General features: G+C 39.9%; 1 long non-coding RNA gene across 1 annotated transcript; it reads left to right on the top strand.

Moving 5' to 3' along the window:
* The first annotated feature begins 818 nt into the window (after positions 1-818).
* Positions 819-8,343, top strand: LOC146869287 (uncharacterized). The gene is made up of 2 exons (XR_014981390.1): positions 819-1,407; positions 6,558-8,343. It is a non-coding gene; the product is annotated as an uncharacterized LOC146869287 (long non-coding RNA).
* The last annotated feature ends 365 nt before the right edge of the window (positions 8,344-8,708 follow it).

Here is an 8,708-nt window from a genome sequence, read left to right as displayed (position 1 = left end):
GGCTTATCCAGAAAATGTAACACACCCCTTAGCTAATACGGGGGTCTGAGAAAAAATTAGATTATGTCATGCAGATTTGTGGAAAGCACTATCACCGGGAGGGTATCCTCGCACTAAACAGGTGTTGATGTAAAGTCCCTAAAGTCCGACTCCATCTTAGGTAGTCCTTGATTCTATCTTGACTAATTGAGGCCGTCATATTCCTTCATTCAAACAGTAGAAGTTGTCATCTTTCCCGATTTATGCAGAAATCATAGTCATGTCTGCCATTCAACGCAGATGTCGCCTGACCATATCTTTCTAGGCACTGTGAAAGCGTCAAGCCATTTGATTAATGACACAGATACAACCATCAATGCAACATTTGTCTGGATCAAATGTCTACTTTTCACCATATTATTATGAACACATACAGACATATAACCAAAATAGTGTAGTCTGAATTGATGTCCTTTTACCTTGTATGTTCATAAGCAAACATGTAGGACGCATGCATACCTTGATGCACAAAATCTATGTCAGACATTCTTAAACTTATGTCAGAAATTCCAATTTCTGGTAAGGTTTAGTATATAAGGACTGTCGTAAATTGGCTGCGACTAAATTAGCGTTAGCAGAATCCATCTGGTATTTAGAGGCTATCTTGTACATTTTGTGGAATCCATTTTGAATTTCTGGCAGCCATTTTGTTTACCCTTGTTCTCTGTTTAAAGGACTGGTTATACTTAGACTCTGCTACCCTGCACATGCGCAGAAATATCTAACTGTCCATGCATCTGTTTTTAGTCTGTAACTATCAGGTTGTTTCTACCAGAGTCAGCAACTGCTAGCTCCTCCTTTACTGTCGACTGTGCATTTCTGTATGACCATCTATGTATGTAACTCTTCTCATGTATGCTTGTACCGCCCTTTTTCTGAGCCCCTGTGTGGGTATAAAAGACCCATGGTTCTTCTACTCTGTGTGCTACCTTCATTCAGCACCACAGGGTGCTGGGTGAATGTGGTTCCACCTCATGAGGTTTATTAAACTCTGTATTTTCTATTCCAGTTTCTGTGCCAACTTCTTTCTAATAGTCTGAGGACTCTGTGCAGAGAAGGGCGAACCCCTTGCACTGGTAGGCCTAGCTGAGGCCTATTTTCTACAGTTGGCGCCTCAACGTGGGACTCATCGGTGACTCGGATGCCCAAAGGATTGGTCGCGACGAAGTATTGGAATCTCGCTCTGGACGTGATCACTGCCCGATAAGACCCGAGTCTTGGCATCCACGGCGGCTTTTCCTTTCTTTCTGATCTGACCATCCAGGTGGCACCGGTCCTCGACTGAGATCTCTTCTGTTGATTCACCGTGCAGTGACCATTTGGTCGATTTTAGAACTTGGCAGGATGAATCTGGACACCAAGTGATTGGTAAGTGTCCTTCTGCGGCGCTTGCTGTTGGTTTTGATGCCTGTGATTGGTAAGGTAGTTTAGTAACGCTTACTGTGGCTTTGAGATTGTATATTTGTGTTGGCCAACTTGGTTTGTTTTGACATATGTGACTTGCAATTCACATAGGCAGGTAATGAGGAGAATTTTCTCTAACTGAATTGATTTGAACGGCACATCGTACTAAAGGTACCTTAAGTGCTACTTTGATTATAATATTGCATATTCTGCACTCTTTTTGGCATGCCTGTCTTTAGCACACTTCAAAGGATGTGTTGCTTTTGGAATGGTACCTTGAGACTTGATGAAGCACAACCGCCCCCCCCCCCCGGAGGGGACGCCTAATAGGGATATGTATATTAAGTATGGTCTTTCTTCTATAATGTACAGCGCATTATGGAATAAATACACTTGTAAGGATCCTGAGCTGCGTTGGCCTATGTATGGGTCATTTGATTTTCGGAAAATTGAGTATGTGGAACAATGTATGTTTAAGCAAAAGACTAGGCAAGAGATGTTTGATTGTGTACGAATGTGGGAGAAAAAGTACATGAATGAATGAATGTGTTGCTTTCTTGGATGTACCATTTCTTTTGTATATAATTAGCCGGCTCCCTTAGAGGGGATACTTAACTAGGTTTAGGTATATAGAAGTTTTTCTTCTTTGGTGACTAGTACCCCGAGGAACTAAATATGTACATAAAAGGATCCTGGTCTGTGCACTTAGTAATATTCATAAGTGATGAGATGCAGAGCGTTTTCCTGGTGTTCTGCCAGCCAAATCTAGTGAATATGACTTGCAACTAGTATTTACAAATGGTTTGGTTTAAGTACAGTCTGTGGGCTGTCTTTTGTTTCTGTCTTAAGTGTTGATCTGTGGGTTAAATGTGTGTTTAAATGTTATGGTGTGGTAAATTGTGTTTTGGATGTTGCTAGCACTGGAAAAAGCGTGTGATTGAATGACTGTGAATATGTGAAAGAATTCTGAGAAGTGAAATTGTTAAGGAGTAAATTTAATTTGGTCTCATCACCATCAAGAAGTCGCAAAAGGAAATTGAGAGGGGTGTAGCTAGAGAAAGAGCAACCCCTGTGATTTGATGACACCCTTAATGTACAAAAGTATTAAGGAAGAGTAATTAGGGACCGGTTAAAAGTTTAGCTTGAGAAAATTGTGGGTATTTCGAATTTTCAAATTGTTCCTATGCAGCTTTGTGTTCTTGGTGGTTCAGTGAGCCAATGTGCTGGGTCCACAGGGTTGTAGGTTCTAACTTAAACTGAACCTGCTAATCTGAGAATTGAAAATAAACTTATGACCCCTGAAAAGAAATTGTATATCAAAATAAATTTTTCCATAGGGCAAATTATTGCAGTTTAGATGAAATTAGGAAGGCTTTTTGTCTTTGACAGCTTCAGGGCTGTGCGAGGCAGATTTTGACCTTGCAGCCTGTAAGGTGGGGGCTAGAAATAGGAGCGACTGAACCAGGAGGTGAAATCACTGCTTAGAAAGCGTCTCTGACATGAAAATGTGTAATGCTTGCAGCAGGAGAGCCTTGGAGAGAGGTGGGGGCCAGGAGCACTCGCTGTGGCCCGGTTCTGCGCTGAGGGGCTATTTTTAGCTTCTCTGATAAGACAGGGCAGCTGAGGAACGAAACTCAAGGAGCCTTCCTTGTCCCTATTTTGAGCAAGACTAGTTAGACTTTCCATAGAAAACTGTTTTTATTTTTTTTTAAACTGTTGCATTAATCCTAGACAAAAAGTAAAATGATGCTCTTGCTTGAAATTGTAAGGGCTATATGCCTATATAAAAACGATTTTCCAATTGAGAATTAATTTTCTCAGTGGAAATTGTGGCGCAAAACTAACATGGGATATTAGATAAGTAATCTTACTTTTAGAAAGTTACAAATTAAGATGATCTGTGTGTCAGAAGCGACACAGTCAGTTCAGCTGACAGCTGGTCATCATAAAGATGACCTACTGTCAGATGGGGGTGAGTAAGGCAAGGAAATCAGTTATTGATTTTAAGCTTGACAAATTAAGCAGGCCAGAATATTCGACTCTGAGCTGTAGGTTCAGTAATTGCGCATCACTGCTCATTTATATATGTTATTGTAATTTGTCTATGCTTTCTGTGCTTGGTATACTGATGGCTTGGCATATGTATTTTTATTTTATATATGTTTTGTTTTTGTCGTATTGACAATTCTATTTTAATACTAGTATAAGTTCTCCTGTGAGGTAAGGAGATGGTTGTGACGACGCCTATCTTTGCGTAGCAGTTGGCTGGTACTTGTTCAAAATTACTAAATTCCACAGACATGATATTATCATTATCATGCTGTCAAAATAGCAGACAACACGTTATCAGTGTATGTCTAATTGGTATTGGAGATGAATAAAACAAAAAAGGTTATGCAAGACTAAAATATATGTACTGCCCTTCTCTTATAGACAGGCAGCCGTCGGTCATATGTTTCCAGATTGGATATTATGGAACCATTATGATTTGTAGCCCCTGCAAAAAGGTGACCTGAATTTTTCTAAAATATCGCACTAGCTAATTCCTGTTCTGTTTCTTTGGAAGTGTATAAGTATGCCTTTGTTCCCTTAAAGGAAATCAGGTTTCCTTTTTCATATTCTTTATATGGGGATAAAAGGCCTAAAAAAAAAAAAAAACGAAATTGTGTGTTTTACAATAAGATTAAATTTAGATACAAAATGTCACATCATTCATCCTTTTGTATAGGGTATTCAAAGGCATTCACATTATACAGAACGACAGAGTTGTGTTGACTTGAAAGGCGTGTGAATTCGACGCCTTTACGTGTCACGCAGCTGTGTCAACATGAATTCTTCTATTTCTGACTCCGGCCACAGAAAACAGCTGAATTACTAGCCTTTAAAAAAAAACTCGGAGTAAACATCCTGCATCTCAGACTGCTGTTTTAAAGGTTAGAAATGTAGTTTCATTATTTTTGATAAACAGAGGACAGATTGACAGTAGGGATTTCTTTTGTTAATGCCTTTTTAAATAAGGATAAGAGTGGTTTTTGATGTTACATAATAAAAGTGGCGCAGACTTAAAATGATTATATTAAAAATGTTATCTAACATAGGTGCATTAAATTCGTTTTTTTACTATTCATAATGCCTGAATCATGATGCTGTGACCTCCTAGCATCCAAATTGAATTTAAGCCGTGCTATACAGCAATAGGGGGTCAATTACATGTGAAAATGTCACTTTATCCAGGCGTACAAAACTCATTTTTATGAAGGTATACATTATACATTTCTGATGCCGCATCTCTGGGATATGTAGAGGACATTCTGGGGATGACTATTATGCAAAAACATTGTAGGATATTTATTTTTAAGTGCCCTACACATCAAAGTCGAAATTGAGTGAACTTCATTATTTAAATGAGATTTCTCCAGTCAGAGCAGCTTTTAAACTGCCTTAGGCTCCAGTAAATGCACATATGTAAGTATAGACTTCATAGCTGACATCTATATTGCTCAAGCACTCAGCACACTGATTCTAAATATACCTATGTACAAAAACTGGCAGAAGTTATTAAGCTTACCTCTGAAATTGCTGGTAGACACACGATTAGAGTGGGTTTTGCTGTTCTGCCTTCAGTCTCTAGGGTCAGTTTGACTTGGGAGCACCGCATGACAACCTTGCATACAAGATGGAACAGCTGCATAGGTTAAAGGCCAAACTCCTACATTTAGAAGCCTGGCAGGGCTCGGCTTCACATGAGCTTTGACATTTCGACATTTGAAAGACGAAATGGCAGGGGAAGAAAGAGGTTTTTGCTTACCTTTTTTTGGCAAAAGCAAGTTTTTGTGTGCACTCAATGAACATAGTATATGTGACCTCTCTTTAAAAGACAATGGCTCTGCTATATATATAGTCCAACTGCTTTTAGGGCTGAATTCAGGACGCAATGGGATTTAGTTTGAATTCATGCGGCCTCATGTTGCACTACAAAATTTGCTAGGGGAATATGTTCTTTAGCTTGCTTACTGTGCTATTTCGCTCCTCAGAGTTTGTTTAGGCCCAGTTGCTACAAATTGAGGTTGATAGTGTTGACAGAATGAAACCTGGTACAGGTTTCTTACTGTCAAAACTGGGGAGAGGAGGCTAGCTCCTCTATAAATTAAGGGTAGGCAAATTTATGTGTTCTCCCTCTTTTTCTTAATTTCTCATGAGACATTTAATTGGCTATTCAGTAATACTGTTTTAAACATTATTAGCATTAATAAAATGAATAAATATATTTTGCTACGTTACTACCCATCCTCTCTGATGGAATTATGAGAGGCTGAGTAGTCTAGATTGCTGCTTCCTTATTTGATCTTTAAGGGGAACTAGCTGTGGGTAGTTTTTGTTTGAAAATTCTCAGGTGACAACACCACTATTGTTTGTTATTCTCATGCTACATACAGTTTTGCGAGGGCATTGCTAGTTTTTATTAGCTAGTCTGTGTAAATAAACTGACAGTCCTTACTAGAACTAATGTTGCATAGTTTGGATTGTGAAAAAGTAGAATGCAGGGAAGAGGTCTATGTGATCCTTAGCAAACATTTTTGAGGAAAATATTGTTTTATAGCAATCTGTTAGTCACAAGATGTTCCACTGGAGAACGTGTACCCATTATGTTAAAGTTTTTAGTTCTTTATGTAATAAGAATCTTTGTTAAATTAGCAGTGTTAGATTTTCCTGTTGCTCCTATAACATGAGAGCATGGTCCTGAGTATACAATGTAGGTGCTTTTATTAAGAAAAATCATTTTAGAAGTGTCTGCAGTCCTGTACAAGTAATGCAAAGTTTATGAGTGTAACATTTCCTTTTTCTTGAGGGTCTTTAGAAATGAACACAGACTTCCTTGACTGCTTGGGTTGGGTGACGTATTACTCTTGTCAGTTCACTAAAGAGTTCCTTTTATTCTTGCCAATAGGTTCAGGTTGTTGTTTTATTTACTCTCACATATATGAAAGTGGTTCTAGGGTACCTTGTTAATATATGGGGCGTCCCTAGACTAGGAAGTATTCTGAGACTATCCTCTCTGTTGATAGATTATTTCTATGCCTTGTCTAAAGACCTTTTGTTCTGTCCACCAATAGATATTTGCTGCTTTACAACCATTGCCAGAGGGGCGTGGACATCAGATCTAGCTTGAGGAGTCAACACCAGTCCAGCTTGAAGTCAAAGTGAAGGTAACCAGCACAGGCATTGCTGGCAACCAGGACCTCAGTGAAGGTAGAAGGCCGGAAGCACTGGGATGAATGTACCCCTGCTACTATCTTGGGCAAAAGACGGGGTCACAAATCAGAAAGGAGAAATCGTGGATCAAGCTTTTGATGCCCAGCCGAGAGTCACAGACCGACCAGGAAGGCGAGAAAGTTTTTGCTTGAGGTAACCCCCTTTGAAACATGGGTTGCTTCAGAGATCCTAGCATCAGGCCTCTGAATCCTGGTCCTAAAGTGGCTGTAAAGTTTTCACCTTTGTTGGCCAAAAGATATGGCCCCAACGAAAGAGCAGTGTGCCAGCAGAGCAATACAGGAGTTAGGGAAGGACTGGAGTTCAGGGTACAGGTGCTGTGTCTCTGGTGCCTGTTAGATTAAAATGAAGAAAACTGGTGCACTGCCTGAGACACTGGACAGGATCACTGAGCGCATTTGCCCTGGTGGGTGATTGCCCTATCCTGAAAGAAGAAACTTTTCCCTTGAAACTAGGCCATGATTCCTGAATTGCGAGTTGTACAGCTCCACCGTGGGAACAACAAGAGCCTGCCTGTGAGGCTCAAACGGACACAGGGAGAAGACTCCCCTCTGGTTGGTTGTACAGCGGCTTTAATTTCCCAAGGACTTCTTTTTCTTTTTGTTGAAAATGTACCCCATTGATCGTCCCATTTTTGAGGAGGAGCAACCCTTTGCAGCTCTTCGTCCTAATTCTCATGGTTCTGTGTAGTCCTCCTGGTCCTCTGGATCCAGGATCATTTTTGTAAATAATATGTCTGACTGCTTTAATGTTTGTATTGGGTATAATGATAGATACTCTAGCCCTCATAAAGGAAATACTGGAAAAGTCTAGCGAAAATGTTTTTGAAGTTAAAATTGATGGTAACTGAAATGCATAGGAGCCTTGAAAATGTTTTTACTGGATGGTTCTAGGATTTGCTTAGGACTAGAAAGCTAATAATTCTGTTTCTGATAATAGTAATTACTCTCTCCTGCTATCTGTATGACCCAATTCTCTGTTCCCTTTGTACTTCTGTTTATACCTCATACATACCCGCTTAACAATATTTAGAATGAGAAATGCCCACCTAGCAATGAATTAGGATATTTATGAAAAGAAAAAAAAAAAAATTAAATTAATTTGCATATTTTTCATTTTCCTCCTGGATTATGGGAGATGTCTTCAGCTAACGCTAAAAGGGTCGTCTGTCGTAAATTGGCTGCGACTAAATTAGCGTTAGCAGAATCCATCTGGTATTTAGAGGCTATCTTGTACATTTTGTGGAATCCATTTTGTATTTCTGGCAGCCATTTTGTTTACCCTTGTTCTCTGTTTAAAGGACTGGTTATACTTAGACTCTGCTACCCTGCACATGCGCAGGAATATCTAACTGTCCATGCATCTGTTTTTAGTCTGTAACTATCAGGTTGTTTCTACCAGAGTCAGCAACTGCTAGCTCCTCCTTTACTGTCGACTGTGCATTTCTGTATGACCATCTATGTATGTAACTCTTCTCATGTATGCTTGTACCGCCCTTTTTCTGAGCCCCTGTGTGGGTATAAAAGACCCATGGTTCTTCTACTCTGTGTGCTACCTTCATTCAGCACCACAGGGTGCTGGGTGAATGTGGTTCCACCTCATGAGGTTTATTAAACTCTGTATTTTCTATTCCAGTTTCTGTGCCAACTTCTTTCTAATAGTCTGAGGACTCTGTGCAGAGAAGGGCGAACCCCTTGCACTGGTAGGCCTAGCTGAGGCCTATTTTCTACAAGGACGACCACTTGACTACTTGTCAGGAACGGTCCTCTGTCTAGATTATCACCCGAGATTCTGCCAGAGATGGCTTCACCTACTGCGGCATACTTTACTGATGCTACATCTCGCCTGTAGCTGATAACGCTGAGTCCAGGAGGATGATCTCTCTCTTCAAGGGGAACATTTGTCTTTGCTGTTCGGTGTTAGGTTCTGGATGACATTTTTAATGACATTTTAACAATGCTGGAAATGTTCATTTTATTCTCGTTCTTTAGAAC

Source organism: Triturus cristatus, chromosome 1_1 (genome assembly GCF_964204655.1).
Source record: "Triturus cristatus chromosome 1_1, aTriCri1.1, whole genome shotgun sequence".
Classification (NCBI taxonomy): Eukaryota; Metazoa; Chordata; class Amphibia; order Caudata; family Salamandridae; genus Triturus; species Triturus cristatus.
Note: the sequence above shows the minus strand (reverse complement) of the source record. Positions and strands in the feature narration are given on the sequence as shown.